Below are 14,349 nucleotides of genomic sequence, written 5' to 3'. Positions count from 1 at the left end.
TATATGCTATCATGTAACAGCAATGCACTTCTACCATTTAGATTAGCTAAACTGGACAGTAGCTATGCAACTAAATAAACAAACAGAGACCCAAAACTAAAAATGGCAACTTTTAAAAAGTGAAGGAATACTGCAACTTCCCTAGCTAGGCCATAAGAGACTTAAAGATTGCAGAATTTCAGCATAAGAGCATCAAAGGGAGTGAGAAGCTCCTGCGTTGGCACTATCAGACTGTGACTCAACAGGGACTTCAGGTATGTATTCACATTCACACTACCTTGCTAATTCGTCAACAATTAAGACTGGTCCATACCTACTCTGATTGGATCATTTACTCTTTACTCGACCTTCATTTAATCTGTGGTCTTCATGGTTATGCAACACGTCCATGCCTTAGGAAACAGGCCCTACAGGCCTCTATTTGTAACAACTCCCCTGCCTCTCCTTTCTGCTGTGGGTAGCTTTGGGTATATCTCTGCCAACTACCATGTATTTGACAAAATGGCTTCTAACTCATGAAAGCTTAATAATAAAACATAAAACAGTTCTTAAGGTGCCGTAAGATTCTTCATTGTATAGCAAAGCTTCCCCTACCAGCCACCTGCTATCACTAATTAGTATCTTCAAAGAGCATACATTATCAAACCACGTGACAATTAAAGTATCAGTAGTGTTGTTTCCTCATAACAATCATGATCTAAAAGTACGTGATCCATTCATTGACCAGTTGAATGCCCAACCCCATGTCATGGTCTCTCATATGTCCATGCCGATAAAGTTCATACCCACTAAATATAGATATAGCTAGAGGGATATTTCAAAACTATAAAAATCCTTGGCAAGCTTTCAAGAAGCCAGATTTTGCAGACACGGCAGGGTAGGGTGGGATGGGGGGGGGAGGAATCAAAATCCACCACCACCACATTTTTAAGTCCCTGAGATTTTTTCCAATTCTACTAAACTTTTTGAGAGCATCATATGCCAAGAGTAATCCTGCATGTACAGGAATGTGGTCCTGATAATTTTTTTTTTTTTTGCTGAACTCACAGCTGACTTATGGCAACCCTGAAGGGTTTTCAAAGAAACACACGTTCAGAGGTGGTTTGCCATTCCCTGCCTCCACGCCACAACCCAGGTATTCCTTGGAGATCTCCCATCCAAATACTAGCCAGAGCTGACCTTGTTTGCTTCTGAAATCTGAGGAGAACAGGATAGCCTGGGGCTACCCAGGTCAGGGCGACTCCTGAATTCCTTCCAAGAAGTACATTTCATTCCCTGCATGATACTCATGATGTAGAAATGACCCCAGAACAAAGCTGGAGAAAATCCCATCTGCCCAAGTGTTAAAACTTTGATATTAGGACCTTGAAAATAAATCCATCCCCACCCCCTACACACACACTAATTCCTAGTCCATTAAGCATTTCTGCCTGCAGGTTAGAACTAGAGTAGTTTTTCCTAATATAAATTATTCCCTCCCTCCCCCCACCCCCGGGTTGGTTTCCCACGCCTACACATGAAGCCAGCTAGGTGTCCTTGGGCTAGTCACAGTTCTCTTAGAGTTCTCTCAGCCTCACCTACCTCACAAGGTGTCTGTTGTGGGAAGAGGAAGGGAAGGAGATTGTAAGCCGGTTTGATTGTCCGTAAAAGGTAGAGAAAATCGGCATATAAAAACCAACTCTTCGTCTTCTTCTGAAAATACGATTCTATGAAGGCATTCAGAGTGACAAGATCACTAGACCTGAATAATATAATTCATATGTATCACATACACCAAGGAAATAGGAGGAAACTGCCTGATTGCTCACCTTTGTATTGTCTAGAGACTGAACTGAAAGATCAGACAACACAATGCAGGAAGAGAAAAGGGGTGGGGAACGGTATTTCAAAGTCATACGATAAGATTTCTGGTTTGACTTCCCATACTCCAAATTTTCTCTAAAAACACCTCCCCGTACAACAGTCAACTCTGCCACAAATTGTATTTCTCCTTTTCCATAATTACACAACAGCTATTTTTCCTTGTAAGGGATTGAGGAAGCTTACAAACACTTAAGATACAAAAGATACGTTTGCCATGTTCTGGAGCGATGAAACAAGATTTCCAAAGGCCCTTAACCTTAAAAAGTCTCTTATTAGACTCCAAATTTTGTGGACAAAGCCCTTTATCACCCAGTCACTATTTCCAGCCCACTTGTTGCCTTAAGTCACAATATTCTATTTTCTCTGTTTAAAGCAAGGAGGAATTTCAAAAAAAGGGAAAACTATAATGTGAAAAATCCAACACTAGGGCCGGCTCTTCGCATTATGGGGCTTCTCCTCAAGTTTATTGAGCCCTTGAGTAAGAAAGGAGACAACTTCTTTGTCCAAAGCTACAGCCAGGTCTGCAAGCCTTCCAGATCCTGTCCAGGTGGGCCCCAAATCTTTGCTTCTTGTGCTATCAATGATTCTGACTGGTTATTCCATGCCCTAATGGCATTTAATATTTCCACCCCCTTCCACACTGAACTCTTAACCAAGGAACACCTTGGACACATGATGTCTGGCAGGGTACCACTGAACACTGCAAAGGATTCTACAGCATGCTCTAGGCTACAAAATCAGTTCATGGGACACGTGGACCAGGTGGGCCTCGCAGTTGTCCCACCTGCACTCAAAGTGTGGCCTAACATTCCTTTTCCACGCAGCAGGGAAGGGCTGCTAGTAGTAAACGGGACATCCCATCTTCTATTATTACTCTTTGCATTTGCAGAATACCGTGATAAGCTTCTGAGGAGCCCCAGTGTTATCCAGAATATAGTTTGAAAACCACAAGCCTAGAAAAAGTAGAAACTATTAGAACACAGAGACACAATAACCCACATGGTCAATAGCCATGTGAATTAGCCTAGCCTTGCAAATAAGTCCACAAAAGGCACTCAGCCACAAAAATGTTTATTAGACTTTCCGCTCATGTAATACCACCTTCGGAGCACCGTGGAGCAGAGTGTTAAGCTGCAGTACTGCGGTCAAAAGCTCTGCTCACGACCTGAATTTGATCCCGGCGGAAGTCGGTTTCAGGTAGCCGGCTCAAGGTTGACTCAGCCTTCCATCCTTCTGAGGTCGGTGAAATGAGTACCCATCTAAAGGGAAGATAACTGGGGAAGGCACTGGCAAACCACCCCGTAAAACAAAGTCTGCCTTGGAAACGTCGGGATGTGACGTCACCCCATGGGTCAGGAATGACCCGGTGCTTGCACAGGGGACCTTTACCTTTACCCCATTACTGGTGGAAACCACCTTGTATAGATCTATGGCATGGCATCAGTTCTGTTTACTGTAAATCAAAAAAGATACTGCAGAGCTGGAAGATGTGCAGAAGAGGACAACCAAGATGATTAAGAGGGTTGGAGCACCTTTCCTATGAGGAAAGTCTGGAGAATCTGGGACTTTTCAGTTTAGAAAAAAAAACCAATTAAGGAGCACATAACAGATTTGCACAATTATGCATGCAGTGAAGAAAGTGACTAGAGGCAATTTTTTCTCCCTCTCCCATAATACCAGGATTTGGGAGTGCCCACTGAAGTTGATGAATAAAAGGAAGTACTCAATGAGTTATTCAACTGTAGAATTCACTGCTAGTGGATGTAATGATGGCTACTAGCATAGATATCTTTAAAAAGGGATTAGACAGGTTCACAGAGGATACATTGATCAGTGGTTATGAACCATGATGACTCAAGGGAACCTCCATACCCAGAGGCAATACGCTTCTGAATTCCAGTGCTAGCAAACAACATGAGGGGAAGGCCTTGGCCTCTGTGCCCTGTTCGTTGGCCCTCCAGGGCAACTGGGTGTCCCCTGTGTGAACCAGGATGCTGGACTAGATGGATCGCTGGTCTGATCTAGCAGGGCTCTTCTTACACATATCTTCACAATTCCAGCTACCATCCAGAGCATACCACATGATCAACTGACTCCAGCCAAGCCCTATGACATAACCCCATGTACTCCAGCTGTCTGAACAGGGACTCAAACTTCTTAAAAATTTGACTTCCTTAAACCTGAGTGGTGAAGGCCAGGCTGGTACACAGGGACAGGCTGCAACAGGACCGGACCGAAACAACCCTCATTTAACTACAGCTCCAATTTAAAACCAATTTGTCATCAGTGATCTACAGCAATCTACAGTCCATCCTGGACAATGGTACTTTTCTCTCACAAGCCTTGGGCAGTAGTAGGCCTTTACTTTTTCCCCAAAAAGTTACTTACCAGTAACAATGGAACTCCTAACAGAGACATTAGCCCCAAGGAATAGACCCTGTAACAGGCCCAGATGATGTTATAACTACTCAGACACATCATGACAAGATCTAATAACGGTCACATCATTGGGGGCTCGTCTACCGCACATCCTACAACATGATATATGCAAACATCTGTCAGCAATACCCTTCTGCTGTCTATTTAGGACAAATATGTCCGTATATGCAAAAGAACAAAACGACACACATTTCACATAAAAATGGCCACATTCACAAACCAGGAACATTTTAATCTGTCAGGACACTATTGCCAACCTAGAAATTACATATCAATAAACAAACTTCAAAATGGGAAATTAACTACTAAATTAGCATTTATTTAATTGTATTAACCAGGACTTAAACAGAACTGACACCTTTCTTCGCCACTATACATGTTAAATTGCTTAACATAACTAGGGTAGATTGAATGATCAATAGTTAAAGAGTTGTGGATGGTCACAATGCTTAACTTGTTCACTTGGGAGTTTTGCACAGAAATATGACAAAGCATGCCTCTTGCATTTCGTGGCCTTTTATCCACATGCTTCACCATTTGTTTTTCTGCTCACTGAGGTTTCACATCATATGAAATAGGCTCCAAACCATGAAAACTAATCCATGAAAACTTATTCTTCAATAAATGTGTTAACCTTTAAAGGGCTACAAATGTAACAGATGAACACATTTATCCCACTAAAATGTATACCTACAGGAATCTTTTTATACACTAACCACCTGAAAAGAAGTCATTATCTTCCAAATTACAAAACTTCTGTTGGTTGCCTGGAAAAGATTTACTTGCAATAAGTGAACAAAGTGGTTGTTCACAAGCCTGATTTAGCCCTAACTTACATTTGCACATGTCCTAGTCTCTGGACAGATAACCGTCACTGAAAGATGGCAAACTCTCAGTGAAGTAGGGCTGCAACACTTACAGTGCAATCATAGGCAGTTACTGAAGCCTAACCCCATTAATTTAAGTAGGACTGTAGAGGACTAACTGCGCAGGGGATTGCTCTGCTAGTTGAGCAATCAAGTTGAAGCTTTTTGATCGATTATAGAAGTACCCAGGAGCCCCGTGGCGCAGAGTGTTAATTTGCAGTACTGCAGTCCAAGCTCTGCTCACGACCTGAGTTAGATCCCAACGGAAGTTGGTTTTAGGTAGCCAGCTCAAGGTTGACTCAGCCATCCATCCTTCCGAGGTCGGTAAAATGGGTACCCAGCTTGCTGGGGGTAAAGGGGAGATGACTGGGGAAGGCACAGGCAAACCACCCCATAAACAAAGTCAGCCTAGTAAAAGTCGGGATATGACGTCACCCTATGGGTCAGGAATGACCCAGTGCTTGCACAGGGGACCTTTACCTTTTATAGAGGTACCCAACTTAGCAGATGGCAGCTTTTTTAAAAAAGTCACTTAACTTTAAATTAAAAACTCACAACACTATGGCTGGCAGACACCATTTTAGATGGTCTGATTCAGTATGAGGCAGGTTCCTATCCTTATTTCAAGAGTCCCTCTATGAGTGACAAGTGTCTGAACTGATTCAAAGAAAATGTATGTTCATACTAACAGTTTACCACTGCTTTACATCTGAAACAACCTCTGGATGTCCCCGCACTGAAATAAGATTCACACTTCAGTCAGTAGTTCAGAACTTGAATCATTCTTTGGAATATTTCCTACTGCTTCCAAAAACATGTCCACCTTCATTAAGATGTAGAAAAGAGCAAGAATCCAGTAGCACCTTAAAGACTAACAAAAATATTTTCTGGCAGGGTATGAGCTTTCGTGAGCCACAGCTCACTTCTTCAGATACCCTGCCAGAAAATATTTCTGTTAGTCTTTAAGGTGCTACTGGACTCTTGCTCTTTTCTACTACTACAGACAGACTAACACGGCTACCCACTGTGAATTATCTTCATTAAGATGGTATGTAAATTACCAACATCATATTTCAAGCCAACTGGAAGCAGGTATTGTCTCCTCTCACATTTGGAGGGGAGGGGATGAAATGAGAAAGAGGATGAAGTGATCTTAGGTGTCTTCATTTGCCTAGCACCCATCCTACCTGTTTACAGAAGACAACATTTATTCAAGCACAACCTTTCATGAGTCATTTCATCAGATACAAATGTCCATCCAAACTAGCATATTCTATGTATCTGATGAAGTGAGTTTCAACACAGGAAAGCGCATGCTGGAATCAATGTTGTTAGTTTCAAAGTGCCACTGCACTCATGTTTAATTTTGCTGCAATAAACTTATACAGCGATCCCATGTTAGAAGAGGCATTCTATGCTGCCTACTGTGGCAAGTGAATGATAACCCAAAGGCAGAAGCTGGCTGTTCCTCCTTCTGAATGATTGTTTCACTTGTATGCACATTTACAGGGATGTTACTGATCAGTTAATTTTAAAAAGCATGCCTAATCAACCGATCTTTAGTGGCAGGTTTACATTTGTGCATCTTGTGTATTATCTAGGCAAATGTGTGAATCGCCATGCAAGTTTGTACATGCAGAAATTAAGTTTTTTAAATCAGCTGAGACAGTTATGAAGGAATGAGAGTTTTCATTTGCACTTCAGCTTGCACAGACTTAGTATCACCCACAATTAGAGGTGCTGTACATGAAAGGACATTACTTGTCCCTCCCATCCCTCATTATCATGGCAGTATAATTTCCTCTGATGGATGAAAGTCTCCTGCACTTGCTGGATGACAGAATGTACAGTTGGTTCAAGGTATTTTGTTTCCCCTTGCCAGGTACACTCATTGATTCCTATCACATTGCCAGAGGCCAGGGCAGTCCCACAGCACTGACAACTGGGAGTGAGTCAAGCCTCTACAGCACATCAGCACCGTGCTGCCAATAGGAGAAGAGGAGGAAGAGGAAGAAGAAGAGTTTTTTATATGCCAACTTTTTCTACCTTTCAAGGAGAATCAAACTGGCTTCCAATCATTTAAACCTCTTCCCACAACAGACACCTGGTGAGGTAGGTGGGGCTGAGAGAGTTCAGAGAGAACTGTGACTAGCCCAAGCTCACCCAGCTGGGTTCATGTGGAGGAGTGGGGAAACCAACCCTCTTCACCAGATTGGAGTCTGCCACTCTTAACCACTATACCACACTGGAAAACACTTGGGCGACATGGCTGCAATGACCCTGAAGCAATGACCCTGGGAGAATACCATCCTTCATAGAATGAGACAACTCTTATGTGAGGAAAGGTAACACAAAGCAGACAGTGGCAACAAAATCTTTTGTATTAGTGGCAATAAGAAGAGCAATAGTTAAGTCATTCATGAGCCAGTGTGGTGTAGTGGTTAGAGTATCAGACTATGACCTGGGAAACTTAGATTCCCCTCTCTGCCATGAAGCTCACGGAGTGACCTGGCCAGTCATTCTCTTTCAACCTAACCTACCTAATAGGGTTGTTGGGAGGATGAAAGGGATAGGGAGAATCATGTACACAAACTTAAGTTCTTTGCAGGAAGGTCAGGATAAAAATGCCTAAGACAGACAGATTCTCTAACTTAGCTTAACAGGAGCTCATTAGAAGTAAAGTTGTCTTGCTGTCCTTAAACTCTTGCAATGGCAAGCTTTAACATTTGGAGGGGAGGGGATGAAATGAGAAAGAGGATGATGTGATCTTAGGTGTCTCCATTTGCCTAGAATCCACACTACCTGTTTACAGAAGACAAAATTTATTCAAGCATAACCGTTCATGAGTTATTTCATCAGATGCACATGTCCATCCAAACTAGCACATTCTATGTATCTGAAGAAGTGAGCTTCGACTCAGGAAAGCTTATGCTGGAAGAAGTGTTGTTAGTCTTCAAAGTGCCACTGCATTCATGCTTAATTTTGCTTCAATAAGCTTATACAGCTATCCCTCTAGAATTACTAAATATTTATAAATGCAAAAAGCCCCCATAAAGCCCCCCAAAACACCACAGCACACCATGGGCACAAATCAGACAGTTAAGCATTCATTGATAGGTGAATTATTTTAACCAATGCAATTTGTTAAAACCCTCGTCCACATGACATCTGCATGGTCTACGTAACATGCTTGTTGTTATCCCACATATGCCCTTCAATCCCAGCCTCTATACATACAGGATTTTAGGAAGCAAATGAAGGCAAAGACACTTTTTCTGTATGGAACTCTTACCGTCCTGCTATCGAATTTAGTATACAACATGGAGCTAGATGGTCTGATTCAGTAATGAGGCAGGTTCCTATGCTTATTTCAAGAGTTCCTCTATGAGTGACAAGTGTCTGAACTGATTCAAAGAATATGTGTTTTCATACTAAGAGTTTACCACAGCTTTACTTCTGAAACAACCTCTGGATGTCCCCACATTGCAATAAGATTCACACTTCAGTCAGTAGTTTAGAACTTGAATAATTCTTTGGAATATTTCCTACTGCTTCCAAAAACATGTCCACCTTCATTAAGATGGCATGGAAATTACCAACGTAATATTTAACGCCAACAGGAAACAGGAATAGTCTCCTCTCACATCCTTCAAGGAGTCACTTGCTCTATGCCCAAATCCGCTCATTTGCAAAATGGAAAAATGTTCCTTGAAATACCTTTGATGTAAACGGCATCTAAAAATTATGCCACTGACCATTCCAAAATGCATCCTTAAAATTCAAAATTTGTCCCACCAAAACAAGCAAATTTCCTGCAAAATTAATTATATGTGTATACTTCTTTTTCATCTTTGTGGCCCAAAAGAAAACTGATTTATCTATGGTACACAGAATACCTACTATCTTGTCTAATCAATGCCTTATTTAATCAACATATTCAAGCTGATTTTACAACAGCTGCATTGTAAGTCATTTTTCAGACTTAAACTTAAGGTGCTAGTGATAGCACTGCATACCTGAAGGACCATCTCTCTCCATATAAGCCCTGCAGAAGTCCATGGGTCCCAAAGCAAGCAATCTTCTGAAGAAGTGCTCGACTTCTAGAAATGGTTCCCAGAAGAAATAAAAAGGCAAACTTCATTAAAAAAATATTATCTTTGTGGACAAGCTTTTAGTTAGCCAGAAAAAATATATTTTATCTAGGAGCAAGATCTCTCTGATCTATTGATTTTATCGTTTTTATTATATTCTACTTTGCATTTCAACAGCTATTTAATAAACTATACCGCACATCAATTAAAAAAATCACAAGGTAGTTTCCAAAATACAGCTAAAAATACAATAAAGCAATCTTTAAAACCTGACAACCAGCAGAAGATTAAAAAGAAGCCAAATTCAGTACCAGCAGAACAATAGCAGCTGTAGATAAGGTAAATTACAGTTTAAAAAGGTACAGAACAATCAGTTATATTAAGCTGCAGAAATCAATTGCAGCACTGTAGAAAAGAGCCACACATGCAAATAATCACATCTTAACCTGGTGCCAAAGGTCAATTCAGGCCAAACACAGGTTACAGAGAAGGCGAACCACAGATGGGGCACCACAACAGAAAAAGCCCTGTCTCAGGTATCCTGTCTTAGGAAACAGGGCTCTAATACAGTATAACTGGGCAGATTTATACAGGAAGGTTGTCCTTTAGATGCCTTGGTCCCAGACCACTGAGGCCTTTAAAAGGTACAAACCAACACTCTGAACTGAACCCAGAACTGAAATAGTTATCACCAAAGCTCTGTGAGATGTGTTTCCATGCAGTTAACTCCTGCAAGCTGTCTTGGAACTTCATTCTGAAATTAACAGAAGTTTTTGAAGTTGTGCGGCAATTTTTGTTGTACACTGCCTTGAACAGTACAGATTTCTAAAAAAAAAAGGCAAATCACCTTACAATACTGAAAATAAAAAATGAAACTGTTCTTAAAACACACAACGTAGTGTAGTTTAAAACAGAACTTTTAAATAAAAATAACTCACATGTCCCTTCCCCTTAATAGTACAACTATTCCACACCTGCAAAAATCCCTTGAGATAGATTGGTTACCTCCTACTGTATACACTTTGCCCTGGCCTCGTTAGGCCAGGCTAGCCCCATCTAGTCAAATTTCAGAAGCTAAGCAGGGTTGGTCCTGGTTAGTACTTGGATGAGAGACCACCAAGGAATACCAGGGTCTCTACACAAAGGCAGGCAACGGCAAACCACCTCTGAACATCTCTTGCCTTGAAAATCCTACAGGATCACCAATACATCAGCTGCAACTTGATGGCAAAAAAAAAAAAATGCAACCCCCCCCCACAAAAAAACTATACACTTAAACTACCGCTTTCCCCATTCACATTCAGACCAGTAGAAAGAGTAGACTGTTCTTTCTTTAAACTCTCAATGTATACTATAAGGGTGCAGCGGAGATTTTCCAGTGTAAGAGCCCTTCTGGAACAGATCAATGACCCATCTAGTCCAGCATTCTGTTACCAACAATGGTGTGCTTGCAACTGTGTGCCTACCGAATGGCATGCATGTACCTACTATTATTTAATCCAGTTTGTGCAACTCCCCTCCTCCCAATCAGGGCAAATTTGCATTCCTTTGCTCCAGGATACAACACTGGGAGCTTGTATTTTTTCAGGGAGGGAAAGACATGGAGAGGCTGGATTCAAGCAACAGGGCCGAGACTGAAGCCCCCCCCCCTTCTTCAACTCCCATAGAGGAGGCGGAGAAGGCGAACACTTTCGGCCTGTCTTTGTGTTGGGCTGCTTAGACACTGCCACACGCTGCCAGAGCTTCCAGTGACCCGGGGGCTGCCTCTTCCCCGCGCAAGGCTTTGCCGGCCACGTGGCTGTCACAACCCCAACCCAAATGGAGGCGGCTGGAGCAAGAGAAACAGAACCGGTCGTGGAAACGATGCTGAAAGAATGGGCGCTTTCTGTTTTCTTCAAGAAGGGCGACGGGAAATCAACACATTTATATTGACTAAGACCGCCCGGTAACTTCCCCCCCCCCTTTTCTTTTTGCAGTGGGAGAAATCGGGCCGTCAAGCTCCACAGAGAAAAAGATTCGCTCTATTCACTCTCCCCTGCCCAACACGGGGGAATAACAGGCTGCTCTTTCGAAAACTATGTACAAGATTTAGCAATAGCTAAGGCGACAGCATCCAGGCACTACCCCCCCTAAAGCATAATGAAAGGGGGGGGAGGGCAGAGGCAGCTACATGGCACTCGGAAGTGTGACAGTACCCCAGAGATCTCCCGGTAATAATTGGCTTCCAGACTGCCAGGGAAGGAATTTCTGCCTAGCAACAAGCCTGCTCTGTGTACTGGGTCACTGGGCTAAGAGTCACAGAGTGTCAGAGCGAACGACAAACAATGATAGGAGAAACTGGATGAAACTGCAACTGTCCTGAGTCGCCTTTCTGTCTGCAATACAATCAGAGATGCATAACCTGTTGATGTATCATCATAACTTGAATTTGGATAAATATCTCTTCCCCAGTATAATCGGGACTTAGCGATTTCTGCCCATTAGGGCCTGAGTCAGCAGCTGCAAATAAACTGTTTTCTTGAGAATGATCTTGGGTCTCCCTCTCCCCCGCGAACCCATTTTACTGCAACAGAAGGGAGACAAACGCAGAAGTCCAGAATGGGGAAAAGAAAAGGCTCGTTTCAATAGCAAATTCAGCAGGCAAAGGTGGGGGGCGTGAGTCCAGACAGAGGGGGGTGAAAGGTCATCGTAAAAAGTATGGCTGGGGCCCGGGGGAGAGAGAGCCGAGCCCTGCCAGCCACATTTCAGACGCAACCTCTCTTTCTCCCACCCCCCGCCCCATGTCCCATGAAGTCTTCTCTCCAGAAACCAACAGAGACCTCTCCGCAGAGCAAAAGGCAGTCGTTGCATTTCATCCCTGACCCTCAGCTATCTTATTCTAATGTGGAATTGTAGTCCCATCACATTTGGTCCCTCCCCAAGACGGCCTTCTTTGGCGCGAGCACACACACACACACACACACCACTTCCTTTCCTTTTATCCCTTGATCAATTGATCTTGAGCAGCATATATCTAGTGTTGGAGGGATGTAAGGATTGAAACAAACCTTGCCACTGACAATGTAGCCTTGGGGTCCCTATCGCTTAGTAAACAAGGCATTATGTCAGTCACAGAGGCATTGGATTTGTATGTTAAAAGGGGGGAAATACAGTGCGATCGAAGTTCCTCGTGAAAGCGGCCTTCCAAAAGGGCATGGGCTAATAGAGCCAGCAGAGCAAGGGCAGATCCTGTCTGAGTAGGGTATATTCAGAATTCTGCCCTGCATCACCATAGAAGGGTTGGCATTCAATCTAGCCAAGCAAAAAGCTCCACAGAGACGAGGAGTTGTCAGATAATACGTATAGGCAGGCCGGCCACGTGGAGGGGGTATTCCGAAGAGCCCCCACTTCCTTCCCCTTGCTCCCGGGTTCAGTTTCCTCCGCCCCACCGGCCAGTTTCACCGGTCCGACCCAGGTCGCGCTGCCCGGCCCCGTCCGTCTCCGCCACGCGCGCCACCAGCCTCGCTTCGCCCGCTTGGCCAGAAGCCCTCCGGGGTCGCCAGGCGCGGGGTCCTCTCCCCCTCCCCCTCCCCGGCGAAGCCCATCTCCCCGCTGCGGACATTTCCCTCCAGCGCGCATCAAGGCTCGTCCCGGGGATGCCTCCCAGCACGCGCGCGCGCGCGCAGCCCTCCAAACTCCGCTGGCTGCCCAAACCCCGGCACACGCGCGCGCAAGCCCGCTCACGGGCACACAATAAACTCCTAACCCCTTTGCCCGGCTTTCCAACCACCCCTACTTCCAACCTCGCGAAGCATCTCCCAAGCAGCTCCTCAGCCGGAGCGACCCTCCCCCACCCAAAAAACAGAAGTAAAAACCACCCACCATTCCAGCCTCAGCGTTAGCACACCACGTCGCGTAATGCCGGAAACCCGACACAACAGATCCCACGCAGAGAAAGGGACTGGCGTCTCACACACACTGAAAGTACCCCCCCCCCTCAAAAAAAAATGCAGGAGGGGGGGAGAAACCCCATGCAACCCCAAGGCTGGAAGACGTGAGGGGAGAAACTGCTCCCCTGCCGACCCACCCCCTTTCCCCAGAGATAGTTAATAAAGGAACTCACTGTACTCATGAAGCTTGGGAAGGGGGGGAGAGGAGGAGGAGGAGGGGAGGTGGCCACAATATGGCAGCGGCAGTGATAAGGGGAAATATGTCAGAGATCAGCAGCTGCCGCCGCTTGCGGCTGCCTCTGGTTTCCCCTGCGTAGCAGCAGCAGCAGCAGCAGCGCAACGCCGCCGCCTCCCTCGCAGTCTCCCCATAGCAACAAGGCGCCCGAGCGACTAACTCCGCCTTCTCGGCTTGCATGCAAAAGCAAAACCTTCCTCGCGCACAGAAACTTTCTCCTCCCCTAATTGCAGTCAAGCCGCCCCCCCGCCCCGCTTCTCCGCCTAAAGAGCGGGCGAGTCCATTTCAGCGCAGGGGGGAGAGTACGCGCTCTTCTTATTGTCGTCGCTGCCGCCGCTGCAAGGACCGTCACATTTTGTTGGGTTGGCTCGTGCGTATCGGGCTTGACGGGGCTCGCTATTTAGAAAGAAAGAAAGAAAAGGAAATGAAAAGTTCCCACTCACGGCTGGAGTCTCTCGACGGTGCAAATGCGCCTGCGCGAGGGGCGGGGGAGGAGAATGGTGTGTAAAGTGTGTCACGCGTCTTAAGGTGACAAAGTTGCGACCAAGAAAAAGGCTTGCGATTGAGTTAAAACGGGTCAGGCCCTGGCCGCTGGGTTGCTTGGCAGTGTCTGACGGTTCAAGCGAGTGGGGATTTGCTCTGAAGTAGACCCCATTGGTTTCAGTGGGACTTCAGAGTAAGTGTGCCTAGGAAGGGAAGCCTTAGGGAATCTGCTTTTATTCCCCTAAAGTGCTGTTTAATTCAGCTATGGGATTCTACTGAATCAAACAGAACTTTAGGGAAATAAAAGCAGATTCCCTAAGGCTGCCCTTCCTATGCACTTACTTCCTGTTTGATTCAGCTATGGGATTCTACCCTGACCTGGATGGCCCAGGCTAGGCTGATTTTGTCAGATCTCAGAAGCTACACAGGGTCAGCCCTGGTTA

General features: G+C 44.7%; 1 protein-coding gene across 1 annotated transcript in view; it reads right to left on the bottom strand.

Moving 5' to 3' along the window:
* The window catches only part of FOXN2 (forkhead box N2), a 55,430-nt gene extending 42,027 nt beyond the window's left edge, over positions 1 to 13,403 (bottom strand). The window contains exon 1 of the mRNA XM_056853159.1: positions 13,362 to 13,403. The gene's annotated coding sequence lies outside the window, so the exon portion shown is untranslated. The remainder of the gene's footprint in view (positions 1 to 13,361) is intronic.
* Between the last annotated feature and the right edge of the window lie 946 nt (positions 13,404 to 14,349).

This window comes from Euleptes europaea, chromosome 7, assembly GCF_029931775.1.
Source record: "Euleptes europaea isolate rEulEur1 chromosome 7, rEulEur1.hap1, whole genome shotgun sequence".
Taxonomy (NCBI): domain Eukaryota; kingdom Metazoa; phylum Chordata; class Lepidosauria; order Squamata; family Sphaerodactylidae; genus Euleptes; species Euleptes europaea.
The sequence above is the reverse complement of the archived record's forward strand: the minus strand, read 5'-3'. Positions and strand labels throughout refer to the sequence as shown.